The following is a 14,387-nucleotide window of genomic DNA, read 5'->3' as shown; positions in this document are numbered from 1 at the left end:
TCGGCAATACATGGTGAGATGACTTTTGGGGCAAGTCGATCCCACATACTTTGGGAGATCGGGCAGTTTAAATTTGGGAGGGAATTGGATGTCCCTCACTAAGCACATGTCGACGGCATCTTTGATATCAAAATCATGCCCCTCCATAGCCCTCAACCGGTCCTCGAGAGCGTGGAATTGTTCCTTTGAAATCTCGGGCTCTCTAATTATAATCCCCGCCCCAAGGGGTACAGCTTGCGGAGGCTCTTGCTCTTGCTCCTCCTCATGATGGGACTCATGGTCACTGTGTTGAGCCCCGTGTATGTTTTGGTGACGCATGAGTTCCATCATTTGCGCCATTTGCTCCTTGAGCTGTGAGAGCTCGGTTGTAAGCTTCTTGTTTTGTTCCTCCAACGCGTCCATTTTCTTGAGTTTCTGCGCGCGCGTGAGGACAGAGAGATGACCAGCCACTTTCTAAAATGAATGCTTAATCTAATTAGTTTATTTATGGAATGAATACACTCTTGACATGAGCTTGATAACCTTCCATCTTTAAGGCGCTGCCTTTTTAAGACGGAGGTTTACCACCCTCCTTGACTTATGATCTCTCCCCAACGGAGAATCTCAATAGTCATGGGTCTCTTTCACTCATGTCAAGGGGTATTGGTGAGCCTAAAATGAATGGTTATGAGGATGCATGATGTCTTATTGGTAATGATGCACATGCTCCTCACTTTTATTATATTTTCACACATGGTCTTTCCTCTCATGTCATGACATTTTTCATGCATGGGGGTTATTCTTAGACCTTATCACGAGGTTTATTATTAATGCACAAACAATGTCACATAGACCTGTACACAAACAATTTACTCATCCACGAACAGTCACGAGCGAATCACGAGGTAGGGGTATCCTGCAGAAAAGTGCATATTCAAGGAGGTTCTAACTGTTCTCACCGGTCTGAGGCCCCCAAGGTGCCCCCATTATAGGGACCCAATTCCTCTCGTCGTAAGTCGATGGAAAGCTCCAACGCACTGTCGGACTCAAGTTCATGGTTTTCACCTTGAGTGATGTTTTCCGACAACGGTCTACGGGCACCTATAGACCCATTCGACAACCGGCCGTACTAACATCCACTCCCTATGGCTTTCCACTCATGCCCCCGGGTATAGAGGGAACTGTTGTGTGCAAAGGTTTGTGTGCAGTTTTTATTTCAAACAATTGCGAAAATTTAAACATCCAACAGTTATTAAAGCCAATTAGGTAAAAGTATTATCATACAAGCGAGGGGTAACGAAGTAATTTTAAACTATTATTTTAGAAATAATCCATCACTAAATGGGACTGACTCTCGAGGCTTCCCCAGTGGAGTCGCCATCTGTCGCCACCCGCCGAAACGGACACTGGCATTCACGACGATGGTTGGACTCTTTTTAAGTTTGGAAAAAATGATGGATTGTTAGAACGACTTATTCTCAAACTGAGACCTCATCGAACTAACAATTTTTATTAAATGACTCTCACCAATCCATGTTAATCCCAAGCGGGACCCTCCATGGATTAGTGGTTTTCGTAAAAAGAAGGGTTCTTGGAGTCGCCACCAATATTTTACTCAAAACATTGGAAAAAGATATAAGGCAATTGATTTTCGTAAATCAACTTCGGCCATTACAACCAGAGTTGGGTAAGGGAGTCGGTTACGTGCGAGGAAGGTGTTAGCACCCCACAACGCCCCTTTCGGGTTCCCTATGACGGATTATTTCATAAATAATAGTGTAAAGTTACTAAATTACCCCTATTTATTAGAAACGATTATAAGTATAATATTTACATGATGAAAGCTTAAACGTGCAATGCAACAATCAAAAAGCGGTAAATGAAAGCGGTAAAAGAAAGGATTTGGAAAGAAACCTTTGAAGCGTGCTTTTATAGATTCAAAAAGGAATTAGGAGGCTTTTTGGCGCTCCTTCCCACTACACGTTCGCTCGCTCCTTTCCCTAAAAATAATGTTTACTATGGAAATCAAAGAGATTTCCCTTCGACTTGTTCGAGTCTCAAGCTTCAAGGCTCATGACTCAAGAACTTAGTCGGGTTGGCTCTCAGAGAGGTTCCTAGGGCAGAGAATAGCTCAAAAACCCAAGAATCCTCAGCCAGAGGGTCCAGAAGTCTGGAAAAAGTGTGTGAGGACGTGCAAATGACGTCCTATTTATAGGATTGGGGCGCAATACGGCCTGGGAGGTCAATACGGCCCGTACTGGGTTTTTGAACTACAGTACGGCCATATTGAATTTGGTACGGCCGTACTGAAGTTCAAAAACTTCAGTACGGCCGTATTGATTTCACTACGGCCCGTACTGAGTTTTTTTGAACTACAGTACGGCCGTATTGAATTTGGTACGGCCGTACTGAAGTTAAAAAACTTCAGTACGGCCGTATTGAGTTCACTACGGCCGTATTGCAGTTCAAATGGCTCAGTACGGCCGTACTGAACCTCTGGGAGGGTGTATTGAGCTCCAATCCTCGCACACCCTTATTCTAAGCTACTCTAAGACTTCTAGACCTACAGAGCATCATCCTAGGGTCTTCCAGGAGTCCTTCCGGCTGACTTTCCTTCGGTCTTTGAGAGTCTTTGAGCTTTATTTCCGACCCGGACAATTTTAGGGGTCTACAAAGGAAAGCTAGTTTTTGGCTGTGTTTTGTTGGGAATGAGTTCATAAACTCATTTGTGGGTTGATGGTTTGATGATTTAGGGCTAAGATTGAAGAAATTTGTTTTCGGGTTTTTTGGAGTTTGGGTGAAAATTTGGGGTTTTGCTTGTTTGATGGTTGCATGCTAAAAATGAGGTGTTTTTTGTGATGTTTGATGAAAATGTGAGCTTTTGGATGGATTGCATGTTGGTTTTCTGGTTGATTTTGCAGGATTTGGTGAAGTTTTTCGAAAGTTATGGGTTGCTGCTGAGCTTCGCGCTGAGCGCCATTCTTCGCGTCGGGCGCGTGGCCACCTGGAGGCTCCATTTAGGCAAGCTTGTCGGGCGCAAAGATGTGTGCGCCGGGCGAGTTTGAGAATGAGAGCCTCTAGATGGCCCACGCCGAGCACGACTTAGACTGCGCCGGGAGCGATACCAGTACGTGACAAGATTTTGGGTTTCTGGCATGGCACCGGGCGCGACCATTGTCGCACTAGGTGTGGGGACTCCTTGGGAGTCTCTGCCATGGGGGCGCTAGGCGCAATTTGAATTGCGCTGGGCGCGAGACCTTGGGAGGTCTTTGCCTTCCTCGCACCGGGCACGGGTTTGGGCACGCCGGGCGTGTGAGACTCCTTAGAGTCTCTACCTGGGTTTGCGCTGGCCGCAATTTGTATTGCGCCAGGCGCGAGGGAGCCTTGGGCTCTCTGGATGGGTCACGCCGGGCACGGGTACTCTTGCGCTGGGCGCGCTGGCCCCTGGTGCTCTCTAGTTGTGCCACGCCGGGCGCAATCAGGAGTGCACCGGGTGCGGAGGTAATGTTTCATTATATGCTGTTAAATGTTGTTTTATGCCGAGTATGAGATGTAATTGATGAATATGCTGAGATGACTAGTTGATAATGCTGAATTATGATGTTGAGCTGTATTAGCTGTTATTGCTGTAAGTCGTGCTGTGCTGTATGCTGATATAAACTGTTGTAGGCCGTAAGGCTGAGTTGTTGTAGGTCATAAGGCTGAGTTGTTGTAGGCCATAAGGTTGAGCTGTTGTAGGCCGTAAGGCTGAGCTGTTGTAGGCCATAAGGCTGAGCCGTTGTAGGAGATCTCCGAGCTGATATGCGTGACGACGCATTGTATGTTTTATTTCTATTTATGTTGTATAGCTGATGAGTTGTATGCTGATGTTGTGCTGATAGTTGTAGCTATTTATCATTCATGTATGATATATAAATGTATGCTGAATTCTTTTCACTAGCTTACCCTTTGTTGTTTCCATGTGTTTGGGTTGCGATGATCATACGTTGTATGGGTGCAGAGCAGGGTTAGGTTGGTGAGTTAAGGAGGGACTGTAGCTGGCAGTTGAGTTGATTCCTTTTGATGTTTTGTTATTATAGCTACCTAGTGGGGTAGTGATGGATGTATTTTTGATTTCTTTGATGTTTAGCTCAGATTGGACCTTGTATATATATATATATATATATACTTGTTCTTTCTGTGTGGCGCCTTTTTGTTGTGTTGTGTGTAGTGACCAGCCGGGTCGTTACAACTTTCGTCTCGTTCTTGACTTATTCTCATATGATGCCTGTTTTGGTCTTGCGTCTGATCCCCAAGGTTTAGCTGATAGATTCGTCTTGTCTTGTATTTGATTTAGGCTTGAATCAACCTTAGTCTTGATACTAGCTTTGCTATCGTCTGATGTCTTGTTCAATTCGATTATGCTTGATCACACTTCGTTTTTCATTTTTGCCTGAACTTATTGTTATCCATCTGAAACACTAATGCACATGTTAGGAGTAACAATATGTATTATATTTGTCATATTCAAAACCTTGGTGAGAATTGCGAATGCGCTTCGTTTGACTTAACAACAACAATTTTTTTTTATCTCAATTTGCTTTTAAGAAGCAAGAAACTGAAGAAAAAAGGAACAATTATCAAACCCTCAATGTTGGCTTCTCTTTACAAACTGAAGCTCCTCAAGCTTGAATCTCAACTTTTACAACTTCAACTCAATTTCAAGGGAAGATCTAAACATTCCTAATGATGTTATAAGGAGAAAATGTATTTCTTGGCTCAATAGCTATTATTCCTCTAAAACCTTTTCAAAACTTAGATAAATGAACTTATAAAGTTCATGTTTTCTGAAAACCTTAAATACCTCCACTATTATAGGTCAATCTTTACCTCAAGTCAAACATCTCTAAAAAATCTAACTCTCAAAGATTCTTTAATCCTTAGAATTCTATAAACAACTAAAAACACAACATAATAACATAAATCATCATACAATATCTAAACATGCTTAAGACTAAACACACAACATTACAATATAATTTATATATTTAAAATTAATATTTATATATATATATATAATTATTATGAACTTTAGTTATATATAATAAAAATTTAGCTTGTAAAATGCTAAGGTTAAAGTTCTTGTTTATAAATAAATTTGATAAATAAAAATTAAATTAGATAAGTAGTTAAACAAATATCTAAAATCATTCTCATTAAAAAGAAGTGTCTCTAAAAATATTTTCAACAAAAAAAAATTCTTTAAAATAACACACTTTCACATGTAAATTGCGTTAGTATTTATTATATTGGGATGAATTTAAACTAATAACAACATTCTAGAGTATGTTTAGATTTTAATTTCGAACTTTTAAATCAAGTTTTAACAGCCTCATACGTTTTAGGTAAAATTACAATAAATCAAAATTTTCTTATAATTCGACGAAATTATGATTTAATATTTTTTTTAATGAATACCCAAATACACCCTTAAATTATTTAAACAGAAATCTGTTTATTTGAGAAATTTCATTACATAACCTGTGTTTTTTTTTTTTTTTTTTTTTACAATCATAACCTTTGGTGTTAGTATTTATTGCTCTCTTTAACATGTCATGCATACGCGCACGTTTGCTCAGAGTATACTAATTGATAAATATAATATTCTGTTTTATATTTATTCAATAGGTCAACATTATGCCTATTAATTTATTTGTATGCTAGGTTGTATTTTAATTCACACTGACGCCGATCTGTTCATTTATTGCCCTTTTTCCAATAGTCTTATCGAGTTCACGTAAAGGTCAGATATCTATTTTAAAATGAATCTTAATCTTTGGAAATTTTTAAATTGACATATAATAATATAACATATGAAAATTTATATAATAAATTATTATATGATGTTAAATTTTTTTAAAGATTTATAAATTTGATTTGTGTATCAAAAATTTGAATTTAATAATTTAATCGTTAAAATTTAATATAAATTACGAGTTAATAAATATAATAAATTTATCAAGATTTATTATTTGAGTAAGTGAATTTCTCTATAGGCATATATATATATATATATATATATATATATATATATATATATATAATAGATCTGTTTATTCTAGGAGTAAGTCTATCTAGACTTACTCCGTTCAATAACTCATATTTTACATCAAATTTTAATAATCTAACCGTTAAATCTAAAGTTATTAATTTATACATCAAATTTGCAAACTTTTAAAAAATTTAAAAATTATTTGATACTTCATGTCATTAATTCAAATTGACCGATAACCATAAAATCATTTTATATATTGATTTGAATTAATGAAATGAATTATCCAATGGTTTTCAAAATTTTTAAAAATTTGCAGATTTGATATATGTATTAAGAACTTTATATTCAATGGTTTAATCGTTGAAATTTGATGTAGAACATGAGTTATTGAACGAAGTAAATCTACGTATACTTACTCTTGTCTTGGAGTAAACAAATCACTCCTTATATATATATATGACTAAAATATATTTTTAATCTTGATAAAAGGAATGTATTTTGATTTTAGTTTCTATAAGAAAAATTATTTATTTTCATCCTCTAAAAATTGGAAAAGTTTGTCCTTAAAGAATGAGTAAATTTTGGTTTTACTCCCTATAATATATATATATATATATATATATATATATATATATATATATATTGTCATCTATCTAAAACTTAAAGTAAGTATATTTGGCTCCTAATGTTCACTTTTAAGGTAAATAAATAGCTTTTATTTTAAGTATTCATATTAAAGAATTTAGAGGTTTCGCATACTATCTTGATTTTAAATGTAGTTGTGGGTATTACCAAGATGATCACTTAATCTTATAATTAAAACAAAAGTAGTTAACATTGATCACATAATACTATATTACTAGGAACTAAAAACAACAATTTCAATTTTAGAAGGACAAAAAACAAATACAAAATTTTAAAGACTAAAATAAAAGGTAGCTCATTTATGGAAACTAAAAATATATTTAAGTCAAATATATTTTTACTAAAATGATACAACAATTGTGATACAATCATTTTTGTAACAACCATCAAACATGTATATTAAGTCATTAATAGATATAGAGTTATTTTATCCTAATTAATAGTCTTAAGTTTGAGAACTAAGTATATAATTGCATTAAATACTTAAAAGAAGAGTTATACATTTCATAATAGTCATACCCAACTTAAACAAGATTATTTTTTTTTATAAATGTGACTTATACAAAAAATAAAAAATATTATTAATGTAACAATATTTAATAAGTTGATAATTGGATTCTTCAAATATTTTTGGAAAATTTATTTTTGGCCATTTATATAAAAAATATTTCTTTCGATTTCAAAGATAGACAAAATAAAAACACAATTTTATTGGTCTTAACTTTTAAATATAAATAAATATCAACTAACTTCACTTCATTAATACTATTATTTTCAAAATACTTTTTTAATTGATGGATTATCATACTAATAAAGTATATATAAAAGTAAATAATATATTTAAATATATATATAATATTTAAAATTAATATAAATAAATATTTTTAAATATATAAATTATATTTTAAATTTATAATAATCTACGTAATATTATTTGAAATTATTGATAATTTATCTTAAAAAATTAAAATAGAAATAGATAAAATTAAAAAAAATCTTTAAAAATCTTCTTATTATATAAATGTGTTGTTTAAAAATGTTATTATTAAAGAAAAAATTCTTAAAAATATTCTCGATAGTCATTTGTGTTAAATATAAATAAAAAAATATTAAATTTCAAGAAAAAATAACTTAAAAATAAGTTATTTTAAAAATTAAGTTATATTAATTAAATTACTTATTTTATTTTACTTATATTAAAAATAAGACAAACACTTACGAGATGTTTATGTTTAGAATATAAATAATAAAATATATAAATAAAGAAAGAAATAAAGAAGAGATTGAGAGAGAGTAATTGTATGTAATGCACTTATCGAACTTGTGAGTAGTGACACGTGATTGAGCCAAGAACTTGGGACAATGGGACATAAAAAAACGTAAGAAGAGAACCCTGTGACAGGAGAATCGACTACAAATCCGAAACAAAAACAAAAACAAAAAATGAGAAAACGACAAATAGACGCAAAAAGAGAAAAGAAAAGCCTCAGAAAACCCACACTTCCAACGTGTCTTTCGAGGAAAGGACGCACCACTCCTCTTCGTTCAAACAACGCACAACAAACTCGCCCTTATGGGACACGCTTCCCTACCATCACCCTCACCCTAATTTTAGAACCCTCGAGATCATGACCGTTCGTCTGTGCATGATCCATTATTCAACTAAAACATTTGAATTTTTAAATACCTAAATTATTCCTCGTGTTCTACCTACTACTACTACAAGCGATCCATTCAAGTGTAATTATACAGAATAAAAAATTATATAAACTTTAAGAAAATACTTTTAATTTGATGGAATTTCATGTTTATTTTTAAAATCAATCTGATTTAATTTTAACAAAACTTAAATATGAAATTATTATATAGTGTGTACTTTTTTTTCATGGATTATCAGTTATTTACTTGAATTATGGTTTATTCGTATTTTAGCATGTATATAATAATTGATTGATTTATAAGGCTAAAAGTTATAATAAAGATAAGTTTTGAATATATAAATTATGTATAGATTTATGATGATATATACTTTATATTGTGATATGCTTTTTAATTATTATTAATTTTTTATGATATTATAATTTAATTTAAAAGTAAAGATAAAATGATAAATTGTATGAAATTAGAAAATTTAAAAAATATTCTCATTGAATACAATAGAAAAATAAATAACCTTAATATAATAAATAAATTCAAAGTTCACGCAGGTAGAGAGAATCATATTTTAATATAAACTAGATTTAGCAAAAATAACAATTACAATAAAAAAAATTAAACTACTCAAAGTAAATAAAGAATTAAATTCTAACTAGTCTTAATTAATTTTTTGGTGTCACGCGTCCTATTATAGCAAAATTCAATATTGAGAACTAAATATCATCACTGACATCCTCAACATCATGTTGATGATTACATGTAAAAATCACAAGAAGACAACATAAAAAGAAAAGGGAATGAAAAATATCTTATTTTGAATCACGATGTAGGAATGCAAACGGGCTAACCAAACATAAGTAACACATACAATATGATATAACATACACAATTACACATCATCATATTTAACTCATTCATAGCAATGATAACATAGTAAGTAATAATAGATAAGATTATAATGCATATGCAATGGACATGGATTACATGTTATCATGCATGTGATGTGAGTAAAGATATTACATATCACACTTGTGCATTACCGCTACCAACATACTAGAGTAGTCTAGAAGTACATACTAGGACACACCCTCTACGCACCTCCACTAGAAGGACATACTAATAGGGTCTCGTTAGGATAGCTAAGTCACGCAAAATACATCACATGCTCATGAGGACATAACTAAGACTTCCAAATTGAGTTATCCCCAAGGTTGGTTTCAAAGCTTTTACACAAGAGACCCTCCCTGGTGATGTATTTTCATATCGTACCCTTAAAAAACACTTTTTATGCACATGATGCATATCAAACAAACTCTATGCATAATATTCACATGATCTCATTAATTCATTTCCAACTAATCCCATATCATAAAATCATCAACCATTCTCAATATAACAATTAACAATTCAACTATATTAATTAAATATTATTAATAAATGACATAAGGAATTACATCACTACAACTCATACATAGCTCACAAGTATATCAATAACACACTCACATACTATATTTTCATAACTTAATCATTTACAATATTGCATGGATCAAACACCTTAGCTAGCATTATATATATGTTATTAAGTTGATCTTAATTTTATTAGAAAGCTAAGACAATTATATTCAACTTCTATGTTGACCTCAAGAGCTAAATATGTCATCTACTATTTTAAATAAATACAAAACTACAACGTTTCAACTGAAATTTGACAGCTTGATCTTTGGTCACTAATTTGATCATAACTTAAGTTCTAGACCTCCTTTTTAGGTGATTCCAACTGAATTTGAAAGCTAACATCCAAGGATACAACTTTTATGAAGATCAAAAAACCTAATTCTGCCATTTAAGTTTATTCGAAAGGCTTACAACGTACGAACGTTATATTTCATGTACAAAACGTGAGATACATCTTTTAACTCACATAACTTGGTTATTCCTTAACATTTTTATGTGATTCTTGAGTCTAAAATGTAACTTTAAATGTCTACTTTCTAACCCAACAATAAGAACTCAATTTCATTAATCACACACAGAGAAATCAAATAAATACCAAGGTTTATTCATACTAGAATTTTTAGAATCTGACACAACTCACATCCAAACTCTTTTCTATTAATCCAATTAGTAAGAACTCTCTATAGGTTACATTACACTTCTAAAACACATAATTTGCACGTATAACTACATACCCAATCAATCTTTTTGTACAATCACCAATTCATTTCCTTAAGGTTTCATAAGAAATCTATAGGGATCTCAAGTTATACAATTACAATTTCAAACACATGAAATCAATAATTCATTTAAGCAATTTATACCATTAATTACATACAAGAATAACAAAAAGTTAAATAGACAAAATTGGAGAAAATCCCTCATACAAGAGCATACAACAAACATAGGATTAGGGGTCAATCCCACTATCCGACATACAAACCCACACTCAAAGCGAGGTTTTTCATTCTCCCCTTATCTAGATAAGTTCTAGATGACAGGTGCACGACTCCAAAGTAGTTTTCTTCCTGCTCCTATTCTCCAAACCCTGAAATGCGTATGTGAAAATAGAGACATGAGAAGGTTTGACCAGTTAAAACACATAACCACAATTAAAATCCCCTTCCCTTTTAATAAAAAATTATAATAAGCTTTAATAAAATACTATATATTATATTTTAAAATATATTAAATAATTAAATAATTATCTAATAATTCTTATTAATAAAATAAAAAATATCAAAATTATTAATAAAACACTTTATATTATATTTTATGAAAAAACAAGATGTTGCACACATTATTCATATTATTTTGGCTAGGCATGCATGCCTAGACTTTCCACCCAGCTAAGCCATCAACTTAGGTTTCACAACATATGTAGTTGCAAGGTTCACGCGCCTCATAACATAATCATAACCATATCACTAGTCACTACAAAACTCTTAACCTTATTTTATATTTCCTCAAATACAACTATCATCATACAACCTCAAGGATTCATTAACTTAGCTCACTTCATAGGAATAACACCTCAATATCACTTGAGTAACAATATCTCACTCATTGCAGTATCCATAACATCCTTTATTAATACCAAAAGTATAGTCACTACAAGCTCAACATAAAATTAACTAATTTAATCAATAACCCAACTAATCTAACAACATTATTAATATCTTATATTGTTTCCTTAGGCGAAGCTATTCCAAGGCAACCTCAAAATCATCAACATTAGTTAACTAAGTTTGTCTCATAACAACTACTAAACATCCATGAATCAGGGGAGTCACACCTTACATGACCTTCACATAAAGCACACATTGCTCTCTAAAGATCTATTGCTCGATGTGACTACACTCACGTCCAATGTGAAAACCATAGAGCGCTCCTAGAGCTCTCACACTTGATGTGGCCTCATCTACTACAACACCCCAAGTTTTCTATAAATAATAAAGGATGTTTTAATTAAATGTGATTCATAAAATAAATAAAATACACTTTTAAAAATAATATAAAAATACTTTTATCAATATGAGATGGAATTTTGAAAACAATTAAAAGAGTTTTATTAATATGAGAAGGTTTTTTTTTATTTATAAAAAAATGTGCTTTTAAAATTAATTAAATATGTTTTATAAAGTTATGATGAGTTTTGTGAAATTATAATATTTATTATGTGTTATTTTGGAGAGTACTATATTATTTAATTAAGAGAAGGGATGTGTATATAGGTTGACTCGGGTTAAGTTTTCTAATCCAAGGGTTAAAGAGGTGGCTAGGAAGTTTAAGAAGGGTTAACAATTTTAGTTTTCATTTTACGCTTGTGAAAACTTATACTTTTTTCATCTCTTTCTTTTCTATTAAACATAGAAGCCCTTGAAAATAATGCAAAGGTCATAAGAGATCATCCCCATCTTTTATCAGACATTTATCAAGTTAAGGAGGGAGTGAAAGTTCTCATTCTAAGGTGTGAGTTATTGTTAGGTAGTGAAATTGACCTCCAATCTTGTTGTTTTCATGTTTTGTTATTCTACACGGGGACCTTGGGAGCCATTTATTTTGCTTGTGTTTCCTTGTTGTTCCTATTGCTGTGAATTACGCTTTTTATGTTGTGTTAGATGATACGCATTTGTATATTATAAATTTGTAAGAAAGCTTAAGTTCCTGAAAGAAACCTTTTTTATAAAGTAGTTCAAAGATGGATGTAATTGGGAGAAGTTACTATAATTAATGGATGTTTGAGTAGTTGATATCGTAAAAGAATGGAATTAGGCTTTAATTTGAGGTTTTACCAATTTGATTTGGATTTAAATAATTCCTTTTTAAAAATTAGTGAACTCTGATGACTGACTTTGAAAAAATACTTGAAATACTTAAAGAGGAATGTTAGCAATACACTATCTAACACACTCATCTTAATACACCTACTTTTATTAACTTGAATTTATTGAAAATTACAAAATTATAAACATTAAATAGATGTAAGACTTACCAAAATTTATATTTTTCAATAATTTCAATAAATAAAAAAAAGTGTTTAAAATCATGTATCAAAAGGTGTGTTCCTAGCATTTTTCATGCTTAAATGAAATAAACACACTTTAGTAGAGATTTTGCACATAATGTAAAGACTCGACAAGTCACTACACTTAGTATAACACAGTTCCTATACAGTGGAAATACATAATTTTATTCAACTATTCTTCGGTTTGGATATTTCAAAAATCCAATCCATGAATACCCCTAATAAATCCCTTATGAGTACATACAGAATATACATAAACTATACTATACAAAATAGTGTTATCATTGATTAAGCGTTTATACAATAACCATACTACATTAGTGTAGCATCACCAAAATATAGTCATCACTAGCATGACCTCCACCTGTCAACCAAACCATTCTTTTAATCTTGTCCTACTCCCATATAAAGTATGATTATTGTAGTCAAACTACAAGAAAAAGAAAGGATAATCTTATGAAAGGATCAACATAAACAACTTACAAATATACTTAGCTCAATTGCCATCTCAACATTAAAACATTTCACCACTTATTCATAGCAACAACTAATCATCATGTAATTCTCTCAAAATAGATGATTAACAAATGATAAATAGCTAATCAACTTCAAATACAATTGAACAACTTATACAACTCCAAACACAAAAAAGTAATAACTAACAATTGAGCAATTATTAAACAACCAATAATAACTACTAAGTAATTGAACAACAAATGTGTTGTCACGCATAATAATTAATGAATATCTCCTAAGACTAAGGTGAGCAGTTTAAGTGGCTTAATCTAATTGAATCACAACGGTTGGTATAAAACTAGAAACAACAACTAGTATAAAGCTAGAAAAATGATTGACATAGTGGCCATATTGATTTATTAGGTTTTGCCACTTAAACTAGAAAATTTTAGTACTACTATTATGGTAAAACAACATGGGTGTGAACCTACCACAACCTTAGCATGCATAACTAAGTCTCCTATGTGATTAGTCCACTAACTACAGCTCTAAATACCACACACATTTCTAGTAATCGATTAAGAATTTTAATCCTCGACTTCATACCCTTACTCAATTGGTCACTTTCCCGTATAACTCAAACTAGCTCCCATACAGTCCCACATAAAACCTAGAGGAGACAATTTTAGCATCTTCCCATTCAAGAGCCAACTACTCACTGAAGGCTTTTGACTTTGACCTCTTTGAGCACTACAACTTAAAGCCCTATTAATGAGCTAATTTCATTTTTAAAACAATTTTATTTTCCTCTAACTTTTATGTATCTCAACTAAGACATGTATCACAATACTACATGTTTAAACAACTTAACAACTTACTAAACTCTAGTCAATTATCAACTTAAAACATCATTATACATCATCCTAGATTAATGCGTAATGAATCATAATCATACATCATCATCATATTGTATACCAATAAAGAATACACCGCTATTAATTTCAAAACTTAGACAAATAAACAACAAGTTATTGTTTAACAAACTACGCCCAACACCATTCTCTACACGTCCAACGCTATCAAAGCAAATAGCCT

This window comes from Cajanus cajan, chromosome 10 (assembly GCF_000230855.2).
Source record: "Cajanus cajan strain Asha chromosome 10, NIPB_CcT2T_4, whole genome shotgun sequence".
In the NCBI taxonomy this organism is placed as follows: Eukaryota; Viridiplantae; Streptophyta; class Magnoliopsida; order Fabales; family Fabaceae; genus Cajanus; species Cajanus cajan.
This window is presented reverse-complemented; position numbering follows the sequence as displayed.